We start from the raw sequence: 21,765 nt of genomic DNA, 5'->3' as shown, positions 1-21,765 counted from the left end.
TCTTTCAGCAGAATGAATGAACGCACGACTCGCTCAGGAGAAAGACAGCAGGTGTTTGGCACCGACTGCGTCAGCTCTCATCTTCTTCTTTCCAGAATGGCTCTTTCATTGTACAGCAAAGTGTGTGATGATTTGCAACTTCCTGGGAGGCGAAAATTGTGTATCGGACTGCCATTCGAACTCGGGACCTCTGCCTTTCTCGGGCAAGCGCTCTACTGACTGAGAGCTACCCAAGCACGACTCACGACCCGTCCTCACAGCTTTACTTCCGCTAGTGTCTCCTACCTTCCAAACTTCACAGAAGCTGTGCTGCATCATTTCTTGCGGCGCAGACACTCCTGGAGGAAAGAATGTCGCAGAGGTGCAACGTAATAACGGAGAAAGCGTGTGAAGTACTGGCAGATGAGGCACCGGCGGGAATAAATCTATATAAAAGTAGTGGAAAAAAGTGAGTCTAGATCGCGATAGTTTTAAAATTCTTCAGAATAGCACCATGAGCTGAAGACGATGCGTAGAGTAGAGTGTAGACCTGAGTCGCTGAAGCTGCTCTCGAAATAAATCTGTCGTGGTGGGTAGTGAGCTGTTCTTGCGTAGCTCAGTCGACAGAGCAATGTCCGGCAAAACGAGAAGGTCCGGCGTTCGTGCAGGTTGCAAGTTTCTTGTTGTTGTTCAGCCACGCACACGATGCATACCCACTGTCGGACTTACACTCACTCTTGCGTCGTATGCGTACAGAAAACGTCCATATTTCTTCCAAACTGCTGCATATACACGTCTGACACATGTTTTATTAGGTTCACCAGACAAATAACAACAATCTTGCTTTACTTTAACGCCGTGCAGTTTTGATGTGGCTTCATATTAGCGAAGGTGCTAAATTCCAGGCAAAATCTTTTATTAGCCGTAACCCCGTAGGCAAACATTTGCGGACCTATGTTTATACGAACTTTTTTCTTTAGCTTTACTTGTATACTGACATACTGAAATATTTGCATTTCTTCGTAAAGCACCCTGTATATGAGCTGCTCCGGGGAACACAATGGTAAGCGCCATCGCCTTGTATTTTGCGGTAGATGGCTAATGACACCACCTGTGGGATGCACGATGCAGTAAACTAGCTAGTAGTTCCAAATTCACTCAATAGATGTCAGGGAGGAGCTTACTGGTAGGCGCCACTGGCAGTCTGTTGCGGAAACATAATGGTGAGTGAGAGAGAATGGCGGCAAGTGAAAACATCTCCGAGATTATGGCTACAGTGAACATGGCAGAAGACGAGGAATACACTTCCAATGATACTAATATCTTCGAGAGAGATCCATAATACATTCCTAACGATTCAGATACTCAGAGGTATGTTATTTTGTAAATATGCCTTTAGTACGTTTCACGAACATAATGGTAACTGCATGTACATACCATTATGTTCCTGAAGTACAACTGAAAATTACGTTCGCCGACAAGTACAAGATGTGTACAGTCCAGATTAGTGGTGCGAGATCATCAAGAAGTCGGCTAAGGAGAATCCATTGATTGTATATAATATGAAAAGAGAGGATTTCTATCAAATACGACACTCTAAAGAAGCGTTTGTCTTCAGAAAGAAGACAGTTGATGGTCGAGATGTCAACCTAAGTACGTAGGTGGAAGGTGACCTCCGAATATCCATCATCTTTATTGATCAGCGAGACATTTTGTCGTGACATTTGGCATGAAATAAACTTCAGGAAACGTGGAAGGCAGGGACCAGTTCATACGCTTCGACTTAAATACAGTGAACCAAGGCTTACTGAGAAGAAGAAAGTTGCTGACGTCCGGTCGCTCCTAAATTACATACCTCCTGTCCACCATGGATTTTCCCTGTCACTAAAGCAAACAGTATTGTATGAAAAAGACATTAGTAATGAGAGTGATGAATGATTTTGCAGTTTCAATAAAGTGTTGAAGACTTACTGTAAAATTTAATATGTATTGTTCTATCACTATGTGTTGTTAATGGTGTATGGTAATGTAATATTTTTTTATATTTCATGTGTTTTAGTCAGTTCTGAGTTTCATTTATGTCTGTATAGTAGAAGATAGATGTTAGAATCACTACAGAATAAAAGGAGTCTTCAAAAAAAATTATTCAAATTTGCAGATCAATTGAAACTTTAGATGCGCTGTATCTCGAAAACTGTGATTTTGGCGCTTGCCATTTTGTTCCCCCGAGCAGCTCATATATGTTAACAAGTATTCACTATATCTGGTTTACAACCATATATAAGTAAACAACTACCTGTGAAACTTGAATTTCTACGGCAGTCAGAACAATAAAAGAGCGTATTACAATATAGGTGGAACATCAAATCATCGAACATGTTTAAAATGTTACTGAGAAAAAAAAAATTGCATCTAACAGCAGTAATAGTCTACTCGAAGATGACGTATGTGAATCTACAACGTTAGGACTGTACTGATGAAGGCAATAGAACCGAAATAAGCTTATATATAAAAATAAAATGTCATAGAGAATAACGCTGAGTTATAATGGCATCTGCAATAGTAATTTAGTATAATAGAGACGGAACCGATAGGTACCACTAGATCGCAGGTCTCTTATTGGTTACTGTAGAAAACGTATTACCGTAGTTGACAAATACTTCGCAAGCGTTTTCTACCAACTGGATGAAAGGACATGTAAGAAGTAGCCTGGATTGTCGAAATTACAAAAAAAAAGCAAATTCACCATCATTTGTTGTGTATAGTGCATTTTCTGACGTAGACTATGGCTGTGTCATAGCTCTCGATATGAAACGGGAAATCTCAGATCGATTCTTGGTGTCGAAAGAAAAGTCAGTGGATAGGAAGTATTCGTCAAAATAACTGATGTTTCAGACAGGTATGGTTTGGGATCCTGCCTGTTTTCACTACCCGCTTTTACACAAAGCTTATATTGGCGCGCTCTCCCAAGGATAACAAAATGTCTCTTAATAACGTAATATGACAATTCTAACGCGTCAAAAACGTTACGCTCGCAGAAGTTGTAAAGAGATCAGATGTACGAAAGGCAAAACCGGCTCAGTGGGAACGGTAAACAGGCGTGAAAATTGCATAAACATGCCAGGTCTAATCTAAAATGTGGACAAAATAAAAATAATAAAAGGAGACTACAGAAATGAAAGGGGAAGCAACCTGACACACGGACTTGTGAAGACAATGTAATTATATTAGTTGAAGTCCCTGTTTGCAATGAAAGGCGATATTGTGTCGACTTTGGCAGCGCACATATAAAGGTTACCCATGGAGTAAATCTCACGTTAACGTCTAAAACATTGTAAATTTGGTCACGGCCTGAATGTCGATAAATACTGCACTATTTTCCAAACTGCTTTTAGCTTGCATATGTCAGCATACTAACTCGTACTCCTCTAACATTTTTTTTTTCCTTTTTTTGTCACCAGTCTTCTGATTAGTTTGTTTCGATCCACAACGAATTTCTTTCCTGTGTCAATCTATTAATCTCAGAATAGCACTTGCAACCCCACTTCCTCAATTACCTGCTGCATGTATTCCTATTTCTGTCTACTTCTACAGTTCTTGCTCTCTTCAGTTTCCTCTAGTATCACGGAAGTTATTCCCTGATGTCTTAACACATGTCATACCATCCTATCCTTTCTCGGTGCAAGAGTTTTCCGGATATTCCTTTCCTCGCCAGTTCTACGGATAACTTCCTGATTCCTTATTTTAACAGTCTATTTAACTTTCAACATTCTTCTGTAGCACCACATCTCAAATTCTTCGAATCTCTTCTGACCCGGTTTCCGCCACAGCCCGTGTTTCACAACCACACAATGCTGAGCTCCAAACGCACATTCTCAGAAATTTCTTCCTCTGGTCAAAGCCTGCGTTTGATGTTGGTAGACCTCTCTTGGTCAGGAATGCCTGTCCTAGTCTGCTTCTGATGTCTTCCTTGCTGTCTCTGCCGTTAGTTATTTTGCTGCCTAGATAGTACAATTCCTTAACTTCGTCTGCTTCCTGATCACCAGTCCTGACGTGAAGTTTTTCGCTGTTCTCATCCCTGCTACTTCTCATTACTTTCGTCTTTCTTCAATTTACTCTCAGTCCATATTCTTCACTCATTAGACCATTTCATTCAGCGGATCACGTAATTTTTCTTCACTTTCACTCAGGATAGCAACGCCATCAGCGAATCTTACCATTAATATCCTTTCACCTTGAATTTTAATCGCAGTCCTGAACGTTTCTTTTACTGTCGTCATTGTTTCTTCCGTGTATAGACTGAAAAGCAGGGACGAAAACACTGCATCCTTGTCTCACACACTTTTCACTGCCAATACTCCGTTCTTGCTCTTCCAGTCTTATTGTTCCTTCTTGGTTCTAGTACACACTGTATATTACCCACCTTTTTCGATAGCTCACTCCTATTTTTCTCATAATTTCGAACATATTGCACCATCTGACGGTGTCGAACGCTTTTTGCAGGTCGACAAATCCTACACACGTGTCTTAATTTTTCTCCAAGTCTTGCTTCCATCATCAATCGCAACGTCGAACTGTATCTCTGGTGCCTTTATCTTTCCTAAAGCCAAACTGGTCGTTACTTCACACATCCACAACTTTCTTTTACATTCCTCTTTATGTTACACTCGTCAGCAGCTTGAATGCATGAGATGTTAAGCTGACTGTGGGATAATTCTCACACTTGCCGGCTATGCTTCCAGCCTTTAAAACTACAACACCAAGCAGGCGAAATGCCCGTTACCCGCCTTTGACACCTGTAGACTTTTCTCTGAGGGGAAAGCTGAGAGAGTCTGTCTACAAGGTCACACCAACAACAGCCGATGATACACAATGGCGTATTAATGCAGCCTGCTGGGATATCTCCGGTGAAATGCCAGCACGTCCCATACGAGACTGCGAGCGAGTACTGCTGCTGCACTTGTCAGAATCCACATAACAAGTGTATGCAGTTATGTTGTTACTTCGTGTATGCTCCCACAGGTATTGCACAAGTGTCGGTGTGGCAACTTTTCAAAATACAATGTCTCATGAACGACTCGCAATAAACACCACTGACATTATACTTTACCCTACTTTTACTTTGTTAGTGTCAACAGAGATTGTTTGATTTAAAGAACTGCGTGTTTGCATAGAAATACACTTCCCAAGTATTGCCACACTCGTGATCAGTACGGCGCTCTGACTACCAAGACACTGTGTGAAAACCGCACATCAACAGCGCTTTCCATTTTCGAAATATTTGCAGCGCAAATTTGGGTAATTTCAACCTGGGTAAGTAAATACAAATCACTGGATTAATGTGACGTTTGACTTTGAATTTGCGAAAGTAATGTATCAATTCATGTTCGATCAACACAGATAAAAACGGCCCTAAAAAGCTACCTTGGGGGACACCTGAAGCAACCCATTAGACTATGTAGTGATATCTCTGGCCGTGAACAACGCCTTGTTTCAATCATGAAGATGCATCAATATTTACAGCAGAAAATGAGACATAATACACGAACGAAACCACCAAAAAAAAAAAAAAAAAAAAAAAAAAGCCACCTCACAGCTCGCATTTGAGGCGAGACCCATTATACAGCCGCAAGGTGTTTCGATAATGGCTCCCTATTAGACGAATTATGCGGGCGTTTGATGGATTGGCCGACTGCCGTCTGGTTATACTCGCCACAGGCGTGAATCACGTATGGCGATAAGTTCGTGAAGGATGTATAATGCTTTACTCAAAATACACTATTGGCCATTAAAATTGCTACACTACGATGATGACGTGCTACAGACGCGAAATTTAACCGACAGGTAGAAGATGCTGTGATATGCAAATGATTAGCTTTTCAGAGCATTCACACAAGGTTGGCGTCGGTGGCGACACCTACAACGTGCTGACACGAGGCAAGTTTCCAAACGATTTCTCATACACAAACAGCAGTTGACCGGCGTTGCCTGATGAAACGTTGTTGTGATGCCTCGTGTAAGGAGGGTAAATGCGTTCCATCACCTTTCCGACTTCGATAAAGGTCGGATTGTAGCCTGTCGCGATTGCGGTTTATCGTATCGCGACATTGCTGCTCGGTTGGTCGAGATGCGATGACTGTTAGCAGAATATGGAATCGGTGGGTTCAGGAGGGTAATACGGAACGGCGTGCTGGATCCCAACAGCCTCGTATCACTAGCAGTCGAGATGACAGAAAATCTTGTCCGCACGGCTGTAGCGGATCGTGCAGCCACGTCTCGATCCCTGAGTCGACAGATGGAGACGTTTGTAAGACGACAACCATCTGCACGAACAGTTCGACGACGTTTGCAGCAGCACGGACTATCAGCTCGAATTGTGCGTGGTATTTGAAGGTGTTGCGGGTTGTATAAGACCTATAGGTAGGGGCAGCAGAATCGCGCTGTATACTCTACAGGAGGTGTATAGTCATAGAGTTTCAGTTATCACATTGACCAAAGTGAAATTACGTAATTAAATTTCTGGTTTGTTTATAGTTACTTGTCATGCTGTGCTGGTACACACCCCAAATCCCTGCGACACAGAACTACAGCACGCAATAGCTTTACTTGCTTTCGAAGGGAAACAAAACTGCAACAATGGACGGCGAGTTTTTGGAAGTTTATCTGCACCATCATATGACACAGTTGTGACGTGGCAGAGACACTTCCATTGTCGTCAAGACAAAACTAAACCACGAGAAACCGACTGACTGACCATCTCTCTGTTACGAACTGGATACTGTGAGAGGATTCATCTACATCTACATAGATACTCTGCAAATCACATTTAAGTGTCTGTCAGAGGGTTTATCGAACCACCTTCACAATTCTCTATTATTCCAATCTCGTATAGCGCTCTCTGATTTCCCTTACTTTATCTTGGTGATCGTTCCTCCCTATGTAAATCGGTGTCAACAAAGTATTTTCGCATTCGGAGGAGAAAGTTGGTGATTGGAATTTCGCGAGAAGACTCCGTCGCAACGAAAAACGCCTTTCTTTTAATGGTGTCCATCCCAGATCCTGTATCATTTCAGTGGCACTCTCTCCGATATTTCGCGATAATAACAAAACGTGCTGCCTTTCTTTGAACTTTTTCGATGTACTCAGTCAGTCCTAGCTGGTAAGGATCCCACACCGCGCAGCAGTATTCTAAAAGAGGACGGACAAGCGCAGTGTAGGCAGTCTCCTTAGTAGGTCTGTTACATTGCCTAAGTGTCCTGCCAATAAAACGCAGTCTTTGGTTAGCCTTCCCCCACAACATATTCTGTGTGTTCCTTCCAATTTAAATTGTTCGTAATTGTAATACCTAGGTATTTAGTTGAATTTACGACTTTTAAATTAGACTGATTTATCGTGTAACAGAAGTTTTTAACGAGTTCCTTTTAGCACTCACGTCGATGACCTCACAGTTTTCCTTATTTATGGCCAAATGCCACTTTTCGCGAGGATTGAAGGCGCTAGAGATCGACATACTCAACTTACCATGTGCGGAAAATAATTTTCCGACAACCACTCCTCTCTCATTAAATCTCCAATTATAAGGCGATGACGTTACGTACCTATAAAGAAATCTCTGGGCTGAAAACGACGAAAAAAAAATCGCTCCGTGACACGCCATCATAATTCGCTCTTCTCTCCATGTATGGCGACCAGGAGACCAAAGAGCAATCTCGTAAAACTGGAACCGGATTCTGACGACACTGTGACGTCATCGCCCTCGCGGACACAATTGAATCATCAACAGCCCGCCCCAGGCTATATTACAGTGCCGGGTCGTTAAAAGTATACGGCTGCCCCTGTGAGTCAGCGTCCCGCTATACACCCGTATATACGTCGCGAATGCTGATAGGGCGTCTCTGGCATATAGCGTTAGCTTTGACCAACACCGGACAAAGACCCCGTGTCGTCGGGATTCTTTTTCTTTTTCTGAATTCGTCACGAGACCGTGACCGAACTGCTGCGGCACTGCGCTCCAGATTGACAGATAGGCATCGCTCCAGCTGCAGCGGTGCTGGAGTCCAGCGCTGCGGCCACCGCCACACACCGCGACACAATCATCGCATTATTACGCACTATTATCGCTACCTTAGCTGTCTCGGCTCTTAATGCGGGCCGTTATTACATTATTTTGCGCGCCCAAGATTATCGAAAGCAAGATGCTGAAGATAACGTAGAAATGCTAACCTCACCCGCTAAGCGAATTCGTTATTTATTTCGTTCTCTTCTTTATAGTTAGGTAGGCTGCCCTCTTAGGGTAATGAACCAAGGCGGCCAGATTCGTAGTGGTATAAGACGGCGATGCGTTGTATTACGGACTTGGATAGCACGTCACACAGTTTGCAGAGAGAGACAGAGAGGGAAAAAAAATCTCCTACTCTAAGAACTTCATATCTGCGTCTGATGCACTCCAACTCACAGACAGGCTAATGTTGTGTACGACTTTTGCAAGTTTCGGTTAGTTTATGAAATGAATTTTTCTGTTACCACTCACAATTTTCCTTTTGTTTATATTTTGCACGGCGTATTTGCGGAAATGATTCCCATTTCTAAGTGTGTTTTCCCCGTGCTATCCCATTTAATCGTGATGTTTTCGATGTCTGAAGTATTGCATGGTTCTGCTGCCTTAACAGTTATACTGTGTGATCAAAAAGTCAGTATAAATTTGAAAACTGAATAAATCACGGAATAGTGTAGATAGAGTGGTACAAATTGACACACATGCTTGGAATGACATGGGATTTTATCAGAACCAAAAAAATACAAACGATAAAAAAATGTCCGACAGATGGCGCTTCATCTGATTAGAATAGCGATAATTAGCACAACAAAGTAAGACAAGCAAAGATGGTGTTCCTTATAGGAGATGCTCAATATGTCCACCATCATTTCTCAACAATAGCTGTAGCCGAGGAATAATGTTGTGAAGAGCACTGCAAAGCACGTCCGGAGTTACGGTGAGGTATTGGCGTCGGATGTTGTCTTTCAGCATCCCTAGAGATGTCGGTCGATCACGATACACTTGCGACTTCAGGTAACCCCAAAGCCAATAATCGCACGGACTGAGGTCTGGGGACCTGGGAGGCCGAGCGTGACGAAGGTGGCGGCTGAGCACACGATCATCATCAAACGACGCGCGGAACAGATCTTCCACGCTTCTAGCAATATGGGGTGTAGCGCCATCCTGCATTTTGGTTCTAATAAAACCCCATGTCATTCCAAGCATGTGTGTCAATTTTTACCTCTCTATCTACATTATTCCGTGGTTTACTAAGCTTTCAAATTTATACTGACTTTTTGATCACCCGTTATAAACGGCACACCCAGTTTGTAAGTACTCGTCGATCTTTAAAAAGAGTTGTTGCGAGATTTGGAAAAATCTGTTCTAGAATGAAATTTTCACTCTGCAGCGGAGTGTACGCTGATATGAAACTTGCTGGCAGATTAAAACCGTGTGCCAGTCCGAGACTCGAACTCGGGACCTTTGCCTTTCGCGGGCAAATGCTCCGGCACACAGTTTAAATCTGCCAGGAAGTTTGAAGGTTTCTTCTATTTACGAACTTCTTTTGCCGAAAATGGTTCAAGAGGCTCTGAGCACTATGGGACTTAACTTCTGAGGTCATCAGTCCCCTAGAAGTTAGAACTACTTAAACCTAACTAACCTAAGGACATCACACACATCCATGACCGAGGCAGGATTCGAACCTGCGACCGTCGCGCAATTCCAGACTCAAGCGCCTACAACCGCTCAGCCACAGCGGCCGGCTCTTGTTGCCGACTTGTCCTGAAATTCCACGTCTTGGACATCACACATATTACATTAAGCTTATTCACTACATATATTTTGGAATACCTGGCTGTTTAATCAGTGTAAATACATAAAACTGCAGCCAGTCACTTTTTTTCTAGATAGTTATTTATGTATTCCATTAGGCTCATCTTCACAAGGTTTCCAGGAAGTAGTTACACATGTTATGCTTGAAGTAGCTATGCAATTTCCGGAAAACCATGTGAAGATGAGACTGGAAAGATTCGAAAACCGGTTGATGGAATAACAAATAACCAAAAAAATGACTGGTTACAGTTTGATGTATTTACATCACACACAATTTCCTGCGTACAGTACAAAATGGAAATTGCAAATGTATACAGGGTGGTCAGAAAAGAGAGTGACAAGTTTGTAAGGGTGTTGCACGGAGAGTTGCGCTGAGAAATAACTGTTGAGAATAAAAAAAATTGGATACGTCGTAGCGTTTCGGAGATAATTAGCACTGGAGTTAGCTACTCACGCAGGTTCAAGCGGCGCGTCTAAATTGTTCTCATAGCGCACGAGACTGCTGAGTCTTTGGCCCGGGTTCGATCCTTACTATCGTCCCACGTCCAATTTTTGTGTCGCTCTCTTGCTCGAAAATACTTGAGAACATTTTTCCCGGAGGTAAACACTTTGAAAATGGATCAAAAACATTCTCAGAATAGATTTCTTGATTTCCGGCTATGATCACAAAATCGTAGCTCGTCAGAGTACTGGTTTCGCTCAGCAATGATCATTTTCAGTTCTCTTTTAATAAAACGTCCTAATATAATGGATGCACAGCGACATCGTCAGAAGACAAACACAAGGTTGCCACTGTGGTTCTAGTATATTAGGTCCTGTTTTTAAAGTAGGTCTCTGATGGCAGAAACCAGTAGTTTCAGGATCTAACATTTTGTGATCACCGACGGAAACAAAGGAAAATTCCACACTTTCTGGATCACTGTTAGAATCGGGACCGTGTCGCAGTTTCTGAAAAAGAGTCTCGACCGGAACAAAATATTTGCTCGCAACGCAACGGTTAGCTGTTCCGGTCAGAATGTGACCATCTTCAGAGCATTTACAGCGGGACAGTAGGCGGTGGCGCTGAACGCAGCAGGTATGACGACTCCACCATACATAGTTCAGAAGATATGAGATGGGAGATCGACTCTTTGAAGAAGCGAGGGTGCAGGGGTTACTGCTCTGAAACAACGTCGACAAAAGTAAGGAAAGGGAACATTGGGAGAAAACTAAGAAATTCTATAAAAACTGGAATATACGAGGAAAAAAAGTTGAGCAGGTATAAAAGGCAGCCAAGGAAAAGACTTTGTTGAGACGGCATGTAGCTACCAACATCATCTGTTATTTTAAGTAATTGGTTTTACTGATTTGACAGGCTCCTTGATTGTGAGTGATTTAATTTTGACCTATGGACATACAGGCAGTTCCTGATACATAACATGTCTTGTGGAGACAATTATTACTGAACGAATTGCTAATGTGAAGCTTGCTTCTTGTTCTGGAGAAGAAAGTTTTAAACTCGTCCAAACGATGGTAAAGGTTACTTGAAAATCACCATTTGTTGCAACTGGCTGCGCGTCTTCTATACCTGCTGTTCTGTAACCGATGCTATAGTTCAGCCATGTTAAAAATAAGGAAAAATTAAGGATTAGCTTGTTTGTTCTTCTGAAGAAGAAAGTTTTAAACTCATCGAAACGACGGTACAGGTTAATAGAAAAGCACCATTTGTTGCAACTGGTTGCACGTCTTTTATACCTGCTGTTCTGTAACCGATGCTTTAGTTCAGCCATATTAAAAACAAGGAAAAATTAAGAATCAGTGATAGAAAAATCGAATATTTTCAAGAAGTATTATTGTATTTGAATAATAAAATAATGAGGGAACTTGAATTTAACTAATTTAACTAAGAATGTGGTCATTTAGCTGCAAGACACGACGCCTACAGAGAAGAGAACAGTACTTGTGCTTTATAAAGTTTGCCTCCTCTCTCTCTCTCTCTCTCTCTCTCTCTCTCTCTCCACGTGAGTTTCGCAGAGCTTGAGCGCTCGTTTCCGTTGCGCTCTCAGAGAAATTTCAAGTTGCAGAGTAATACCAGCAACGGGAGAGCTTCCACATGTGTGTGTGTGTGTGTGTGTGTGTGTGTGTGTGACAGAATCAGAGAGTGGGTGAGTGAGTGAGTGAGAGAGAGAGAGAGAGAGAGAGAGAGAGAGAGAGAGAGAGAGAATATGAGAAGCAGAGACCTCTGCCGGCCTTGCAACCAACCAACAAACCTCGTTGTGCTGCTTAAGGTTCAGTGAGGGGATTCCCCGTGATGGCACGGGGACTCCCGCTGTAACCGATGGCCGCCACGTGACGCGCGCCAACACAAGCATGGGGGGAGGCGCCGTGGGAAATAAGGAGAGGGAGGGTTGAGAGGGGCTGAGTGGACAAAGGGCACGGGAGGAGGGTAACTCAGAACAAGAGCACAGCGCATTTGTCTTGTTCTCCTTCAAAGCCACAATTTCGCTTCCCTCCCACTAACGGCTTTGTGGAGCTCGAAAATATTTTGGAAACAGTCAGGTGCTGCTGATGGCCGGCCAGAGTGGCCGAGCGGTTCTAGCCGCTACAGTCTGGAGCCGCGCGACCGCTACGGTCGCAGGTTCGAATCCTGCCTCCGACATGGATGTGTGTGATGTCCTTACGTTAGTCAGGTTTAAGTAGTTCTAAGTTCTACAGGACTGATGACCTCAGGTGTTAAGTCCCATAGTGCTGAGAGCCATTTGAACCATTGTTTTTGCTGATGAAATAAATCATTATTAACTGTTGTTTACTATTATCTGATCGTCTCATATTCATTGTAGCAAGGGGGAGAGATGAGAGGCATGTTTACTGGACAAAATACTAACCGCACCATTTTGAGTTCACAGTTTCTTGCAGCGTCGATGAAAATGATGAACGGCATTATTTTTATAGGCACGGTGACTCAACGTCACGGGTAATTTCTTTTGTTAGAGACAAAATGTTCAGTGGCGCTAGGTGTCTCTCACTATTTACACTACTGGCCATTAAAATTGCGACACCAAGACGACCATGTGCTACAGACGCGAAATTTAACCGACAGGAAGAAGATGCTGTGATACGAAAAGGATTAGCTTTTCAGAGCATCCACACAAGGTTGGCGCCGGTGGCGACACCTACAACGTGCTGACATGAGGAAAGTTTCCAACCGATTTCTCATACACAAACAGCAGTTGACCAGCGTTGCCTGGCGAAACGTTGTTGTGATGCCTCGTGTAAGGAGGAGAAATGCTTACCATCACGTTTCCGACTTTATTAAGGTCGGATTGTAGCCTATCACGATTGCGGTTTATCGTATCGCGACATTGCTGCTCGCGTTGGTCGATATCCAGTGATCAACAGAATATCGAATCGGTGGGTTCAGGAGGGTGATACGAACGCCGTGCCGGATTCCAACGGCCTCGTATCGCTAGCAGTCGAGATGACAGGCATCTTATCCGCACGGCTGTAACGGATCGTGCAGCCACGTCTCGATCCCTGAGTCAACAGATGGGGACGTTAGCAAAACAACAACCATCTGCACGAACAGTTCGACGACGTTTGCAGCAGCACGGACTATCAGCTCGGAGACCGTGGCTGCGGTTACCCTTGACGCTGCATCACAGACAGGAGCGCCTGCGATGGTGAACTCGACGACGAACCTGGGTCATTTTTTAGGATGAATCCAGGTTCTGTTTACAGCATCACGATGGTCGCATCCGTGTTTGGCGACATAACGGTGAACGCACATTGGAAGCATGTATTCGTCATCGCCATACTGGCGTATCACCCGGCGTGATGGTATGGGGTGCCATTGGTTACACGTCTCGGTCACCTCTGGTTCGCATTGACGGCACTTTGAACAGCGGACGTTACGTTTCAGATGTATTACGACCCATGGCTCTACCCCTCATTCGATCCCTGCGAAACCCTACATTCCAGCAGGATAATGCACGACCGCATGTTGCGGGTCCTGTACGGGCCTTTCTGGATACAGAAAATGTTCGACTGCTGCCCTGGCCAGCACATTCTCCAGTTCCCTCACCAATTGAAAACGTCTGGTCAATGGTGGACGAGCAACTGGCCCGTCACAATACGCCAGTCACTACTCTTGATGAACTGTGGTATCGTGTTGAAGCTGCACGGGCAGCTGTACCTGTACACGCCATCCGAGCTCTGTTTGACTCAATGCCCAGGCGTAACAAGGCCGTTATTACGTCCAGAGGTGGTTGTTCTGGGTACTAATTTCTCAGGATCTATGCACCAAGTTGTGTGATAATGTGATCACATGACAGTTCTAGTATAATATATTTGTCCAATCAATACCCGTTTATCATCTGCATTTCTTCTTGGTGTAGCAATTTTAAAGGCCAGTAGTGTATTATGCTCCTGAGAGGCTGCACCGCACGGGCACTCTGCCACATGCATATGTGATGCGGGTTGCCTACCATCCAGTCATCCGATTCACGCGAAAGCAGGCTGATGAAAGCCAAAGTTCCTGATTCACTTTTAAATATCGTTCTCCTCTTAGGCACGATCATTCTTATATTTACTTATTGAAATCTCATGGAGGTGAGTACTATGTAGATACAGCACATTTCACAGTAGACCCTGCTCTTTCGGCGAAATCTTGTCGTTCCAGAGATGGCGAATTCAATAAAAAGACGCTTAGCACCGCCAGGAAGCGTAAGTGAACATTCTGTCTGCAACGTAAGCTGTTCCCCATGTCGTGATCTGCCATAGACGTTTTACGGAAAGATTCACATGTCCCTACCAATGTACTTTAACGCAACTGTGTCAAGAGAATATTGGTTGACTCTTCTAGGAAAGCACGCTCTCGGAATTTTAGCAGCAAACGAGACAGCGATGCACAACGCCTCTCTTGGAGCGTCTGCGAGTTGAGTTGGGTGAACATTTCTGTGGCGCTTTCTCGCTTGCTAAACGAACCTGTAACGAAGCGTGCTGCTCTTCTTAGGATATTCTTCATATCCTCTACATTCCTACCAGGTGCCGATCGCAGACTGACGAACAATGCTAAAGCATCGGTCGGATGGGCTTTTTGAAATCTCCTTTCTGGGTGGGCTACACTTGTTATCCCTTTTCACAATGAATCACTGCCTTTCATCTGTCTTTCCTGCGACCAGCTTTATGTGGTAGTTCCACTTTAATTCACTGCGTGCCCATAATGATAAATATACCATGGAAATAACTGCTACCAGTAACTATTCTGCAGACATGTAATCACAGCGAAACAGATCTCCCTGCCTATGTATGAGCAATACGTTACATCTGTTTCATGTGGGGACTGCCATTACTAGTAACACCTGTCTTTTCACTCACATGCACGTGATGTTTGTGTGATAGCTACAGTGCCAGTGTGTCGTAAAGGCTAGCACAGTTGCGTGAATTGCAGGAGACCCAGGTACGAATCCTGACACTGGTAAAAGATCTTAATTCGCTGCTTCGGCCCACATCATTAGCGTACATCTCTTTTTATAAAGATTCTTCGTTTTGTTGTTGTTGTTGTGGTCTTCAGTCCGGAGACTGGTTTGATGCAGCTCTCCATGCTACTCTATCCTGTGCAAACTACTTCATCTGCCAGTACATACTGCGACCTACATCCTTCTGAATCTGCTTACTGTATTCATCTCTTGGTCTCCCTCTACGATTTTTACCCTCCACGCTGCCTTCCAATACTAAATTGGTGATCCCTTGATGCCTCAGAACATGTCCTGCCAACCGACCCCTTCTTCTAGTCAAGCTGTGACACAAACTCCTCTTCTCCCGAATTCTATTCAATACCTCCTCATTAGTTATGTGATCTACCCATCTAATCTTCAGCATTCTTCTGTAGCACCACATTTCGAAAGCTTCTATTCTCTTCTTGACCAAACTATTTATTGTCCATGTTTCACTTCCATACATGGCTACACTCCATTCAAATACTTTCAGAAAGACTTCCTGACACTTAAATCTATACTCGATGTTAACAAATTTCTCTTCTTCAGAAACGCTTTCCTTGCCATTGCCAGTGTCCATTTTATATCCTCGCTACTTCGCCCATCATCAGTTATTTTGTTCCACAAACAGCAAAAGTTCTTTACTACTTTAAGTGTCTCATTTTCTAATCTAATTCCCTCAGCATCACCCGACTTAATTCGACTATATTCCGTTATCCTCGTTTTGCTTTTGTTGGTGTTCATCTTATATCCTCCTTTGAAGAAAAAAATGGTTCAAATGGCTCTGAGCACTATGGGACTTAACAGCTAAGGTCATCAGTCCCCTAGAACTTAGAACTATTTAAACCTAACTAACCTAAAGACATCACACAACACCCAGTCATCACGAGGCTGAGAAAATCCGTGGCCCCGCCGGGAATCGAACCTGGGAACCCGGCCTCCTTTCAAGACACTGTCCATTCCGTTCAACTGCTCTTCCAGGTCCTTTCCTGTCTCTGACAGAATTACAATGTCATCGGCGAACCTTAAAGTTTTTCTTTCTTCTTCATGGATTTTAATACGTACTCCGAATTTTTCTTTTGTTTCCTTTACTGCCTGCTCAACATACAGATTGAATAACATCGGAGAGAGGCTACAATCCTGTCTCACTCCCTTCCCAACCACTGCTTCCCTTTCGTGTCCCTCGACTGTTATAACTGCCATCTGGTTTCTGTACAAATTGTAAATAGCCTATCGCTCCCTGTTATTTTGACCCTGCGACCTTCAGAATTTGAAAGAGAGTATTCTTTGTTTTTTGGCATCAAAATAAATAACTGACGCCTGACACACGAGCCCTGTGGAAGTCTTTCAATTGGACGGCACTTGTGGCGAGTTCCCTGGACGGTCACCCATCCAAGTACTAGCCGAGCCCAACGTTGCTTAAGTTCAGTGACTGGGTGTTAACGCCGTTGGCTTCGTTGGCGGTGAAACGAGACTGGGCAGATATAGTGGGAGGTGGGCGATTTCCGGATTTATGCAAGTAGCGGAAGGAATGGTCGAAGACATCCCTGCTGACCCATCCGTTTGACGTGGCTCTCGGCTGAAACTTTTTTTCGTCTTAAGGCGTTGTCGTAGATGCGGACTGAAGAACAGCACATTGAATTGGGAGAGGCTTGTGTGTGTGTGGGAGGGGGGGGGAGATGAGAGGGGGGAGAGGAGGGGAGGGAGACGAAAAAAAAGAAATTTCTCCAGGCGACTTCTTCTTTGTCTTCTCCTATCTGGACCGGTGGCAGCAGCAATGTGATCTGAGATAACAGCGGATGCTGTGTCGGGGAGAGGAGGTTGTTCTGCCGGGATCTTGAGCAGACTTTGGCAACACCGGCTCCTGCGTCGAGTCTGGGGTGGTGGACGAGGGTAGATAGGGGGGGGGGGAGAGGGGGAGGGAATGAAGTAACAAGTGGAGGCGAACAGGTCAGACCGCAGAGGAGATTTGATCAGCGTCGCCGGCGAATGTAATTCTCCAGGCCTTACACCGCTCCGCTCCTGCTCTGATTGTCTCTGCCGGACTGACTTGAGCTGTGGCGTCTCCGACACAGAACAAAAGCTCCGAGCGGTTTCTGACGGCGCCCGTTGTCTGCCTCCATCTCCAGCGCGTCAGTACAGACGTCTTACGTCTACAGGGCGCTTTGACAGTTCACGTTACGCACTCCTGGAAGTTGTAGAGGGGAGTCGGTAGACAGCAACCCGTCTCGGGCACTCTCGTCAAACGGCGCTGCACAGAGCCAACGTTACAGGCGTTGGCGCCTGTAAATGTATATAGGCGAGGAGCGTTTGAAAAGTCCGTGCAAAAATAGAAGCTACTCACGTGTTTGGGGTATTTTATTTTTCGACTTACGCACTTCGTCCAACGCTGTTCTAATTTGTCGATCCCTCACGAATAATAGTAGTTGTGCAAGACTGCAAAATAGCTATTACTTGCTGCAACCATCCCCTCGTTTGAATAAAATCTCTGGCCCGGCAGCGATTTCTTAAAATTGGGGAACAAATAGTAGTCCGAGGTAGCCAAGTCTGGAGAATAGAGGGAGACGTGAAACGCGTTGGAATCCTGTTTCCATTAATTTTGCGACCACAACTGCTGGGGTGTGTGCTGGTGCATTGTCGTGATGGAAAAGGACTTAAGCTACTCACGTGTTTGGGGTATTTTATTTTTCGACTTACGCACTTCGTCCAACGCTGTTCTAATTTGTCGATCCCTCACGAATAATAGCAATTGTCCAAGACTGCAAAATAGCTATTACTTGCTGCAACCATCTCCTCGTTTGAATAAAATCTCTGGCCCGGCAGCGATTTCTTAAAATTGGGGAACAAATAGTAGTCCGAGGTAGCCAAGTCTGGAGAATAGAGGGAGACGTGAAACGCGTTGGAATCCTGTTTCCATTAATTTTGCGACCACAACTGCTGGGCTGTGTGCTGGTGCATTGTCGTGATGGAAAAGGACTTTTTGCGGTCCAATCACCAGCGTTTTTCTTGCAGCTCGGTTTTCAAACAGTCCAATAACGATGAACAATATGCACCTGTAATAGTTTTACCCTTTTCCAGATAGTCGATGAGGATTAACCCTTGCGAACCCCAAAAGACAGTCGCCATAACCTTTTCGGCCGAAGGAATGGTCTTGGCCTTTTTTGGTGCAGATTCTCCCTAGTTTAGATTGTTGTTTGGTCTCAGGAGTATAGTAATGTATCCACGTTTCATCCACAGTGACGAAACGACGCTTCTTCCTGAACAGGTGCAAACCATCCTTGAAACACTTCACAGGATTCCGTTTTTGGTTAAGTATGAGCAGTCGCGATCGCGGAACGCATCTTGCGGACAGCTTTCTCATGCCCAAATGTTTGTCCAAAATATTACGTACCCGTTCATTCGAGATTACCACAGCACTATCAGTCCCATGCACCTTAACTCTTCGGTGATCCACCACCATATCATGGATTTTATCAGTGATTTCTGGAGTCGTAACCTCCACAGGGCGTCCAGAACGTTCAGCATCACTTGTGCCCATATGGCCACTTCGAAAATTTTGAAACCATTGATAAACTGTCCTAATCGAAGGTGCAGAGTCACCGTAATGTTCATCAAGCTTTTTCTTAGCTCTCCTGAGGCGTTTTGCCTTTCATAAAGTAATGTTTAATCACCACACGAAATTCTTCTTCATCCATTTTTTGACAATCACCCGAGTTCCTTGATTCACACGAACGCCGAACACAAAGAAATAGACCAATATGGCTGAATCTTGGTGTGCGTTCTTTCCAAAGACGCTACTAACTAAACATGACCTCTATGCGCGCCGGTTGCGCCATCTCTCTGACATTGCACGGTCTTTTCAAACGCCCCTGCTACATACAGGCTGTTTCTGTGAGGATGTTACAAACTTTCTAGGCTAATGGAGAAGAATAAATTTATGAATTTGATGTACCAAAAAAAAAAAGGCCAATCAACGTGGACGCTAAAATGCGTACCTAAGGAGCTATGAACATCTGTTCATCTTCGCTAGTGTGAAACACATCTCTATTGGTCAAATCCACATATCTGTTAAGGCAGACATTTTATAGCCCATGTTTCTTGGAAATTTCTATCTTTACATTTTTTATAATCTCCTCCATATGAGGCAGAAACAGAGAGAGACGGAAAACCGTTGGATAAATACTTACGATTGGCGTAGGATGAGCTACAGCACACGTATGTAGCGTACGTGTTTTGGATTGGGCGACACCACTCACCTAGAAAATAAAGGAAAGATCCACATGAGAATGTCCTGTCGTTCATTTATTAATTTCTTTACATCATTTATTTAATCACTAAAAATATACGCCTAGGAGGTACGGCGTAACAAAAAAGTAGATGTAACCTCGACACCACACTGTTTTTAAACCGTTCTTTGGCGCAATGGCGACAATGTCCTTCATGCATATGTGGTTTAAATAACGACTATTTATGTGTGACAAATGGAACAGGTTTTTTTCGAGACATACAATTCTTAGGAGCAAAGGAAAAAAAAGAAATAAAAAACGAGAGAATCATTTAGATAGGTCAGAAATTGCCGACGACCTTTCATAAGTCGATCTAGTAAGTTCAGGATATTAGAACAGAGCGCAGAGTAATGCAGAATGCAATGAAGTAACTCGTTGTATGGACGAGGAAGAGGTATAGAGAATGCAGGAGCAGTTGTAGACGACTTTCGATGCACGTATGGGGCAAAGTGAGAGGGCTGGAACAGGTAGGAAAGAAATGGGCAGTAGAGGGAAGTAAGTTTTCAAATGGCCAAGGAAAGATTTGTAGAAAGAGGACTTTCGACGCATGTATGTGGCAAATTGAGAGGGGGCTGGAACAGGTAGGAAAGAAATGGGCAGTAGAGTGAAGCAAGTTTTCAAATGGCCAAGGAAAGATATGTAGAAAGAGGTCTTTCGACGCATGTATGGGTCAAATTGAGAGGGGGGCTGGAACAGGTAGGAAAGAAATGGGCAGTAGAGTGAAGCAAGTTTTCAAATGGCCAAGGAAAGATATGTAGAAAGAGGACTTTCGACGCATGTATGGGTCAAATTGAGAGGGGGGCTGGAACAGGTAGGAAAGAAATGGGCAGTAGAGTGAAGTAAGTTTTCAAATGGCCAAGGAAAGATATGTAGAAAGAGGACTTTCGACGCATGTATGGGTCAAATTGAGAGGGGGGCTGGAACAGGTAGGAAAGAAATGGGCAGTAGAGTGAAGTAAGTTTTCAAATGGCCAAGGAAAGATATGTAGAAAGAGGACTTTCGACGCATGTATGGGGCAAATTGAGAGGGGGGCTGGAACAGGTAGGAAAGAAATGGGCAGTAGAGTGAAGCAAGTTTTCAAATGGCCAAGGAAAGATATGTAGAAAGAGGACTTTCGACGCATGTATGTGGCAAATTGAGAGGGGGCTGGAACAGGTAGGAAAGAAATGGGCAGTAGAGTGAAGCAAGTTTTCAAATGGCCAAGGAAAGATATGTAGAAAGAGGTCTTTCGACGCATGTATGGGTCAAATTGAGAGGGGGGCTGGAACAGGTAGGAAAGAAATGGGCAGTAGAGTGAAGTAAGTTTTCAAATGGCCAAGGAAAGATACGTAGAAGAGAGGAGTTGAGGAGTTATGGAGCACGTTGGATGAGTGTATGTGGTAAGTTGACGGGTTAGAACTGGTTGAAAGGAAATGAGGACTATAATGGAGTAGGTATTAATGGGGTTGTCCTATTTCAAAATTTGTAAAAATCGATTTTTTTATTTTTGCTTAACGTGTTCTCCGGGATGTCTGCTTTATTGCAGGGTGCAGCCGAAGTTCGCCAGTAACTACGTTATCGAGTTACAAGGAAATTTACGAAAAATTATCTCCGAAAACCATGAACAGCGGGAAAAGAATAGGCGACATCGCGTCTAATGTAGCGGCATTCAGTTTTAACAAGGGCCTAACAGGCATTATGAAAACTTTGAACGTGCTCAAACTTGAGATCGGACCAGCCTGTTACAAGTTCTGCACAAAAACAGACGAAAAGGATATCGCGAGAGCAGAGCAGTGCGTGACAGAATGTCCCAAAGAGGCCAATGGAACCGCCGAAGAAGATGGAAAAGGACTTCGTTTTAGATCTGGAAGGATTTATCTGTGGTGCAACTATCGCCGATTGGAGATATGTTTAACAGAACTACAAAAAAATGTAACCCAAAACCTTTTAAAGGCGTTTTTCTCGAAACCGAATTTTTCACCCTGGCTGGAGACCTCACTTGAGAACAGTGTGTACGATTTTGATCCGAACCTGATTTCAGCATTAGAAACGGAAGTGTCTAACGGAATACGTAGCCGATTTGCGATATGGATTGGTGACTCCATGGAGTGCTGTGTGCGCAACGAGCATATATGTTAAATTAAGAGGAGGGTAAGCTTTGGCCGTAATATTGATG

General features: G+C 43.9%; 1 protein-coding gene across 31 annotated transcripts in view; it reads right to left on the bottom strand.

Annotated features, from left to right (window-relative positions):
* LOC126295245 (basement membrane-specific heparan sulfate proteoglycan core protein) overlaps positions 1-21,765 on the bottom strand; it is a 1,297,357-nt gene that overhangs the window by 933,779 nt on the left and 341,813 nt on the right. The gene's annotated exons all lie outside the window — the stretch shown is intronic.

Source organism: Schistocerca gregaria, chromosome 11, assembly GCF_023897955.1.
Source record: "Schistocerca gregaria isolate iqSchGreg1 chromosome 11, iqSchGreg1.2, whole genome shotgun sequence".
Lineage (NCBI taxonomy): Eukaryota > Metazoa > Arthropoda > Insecta > Orthoptera > Acrididae > Schistocerca > Schistocerca gregaria.
This window is presented reverse-complemented; position numbering and strand designations above follow the sequence as displayed.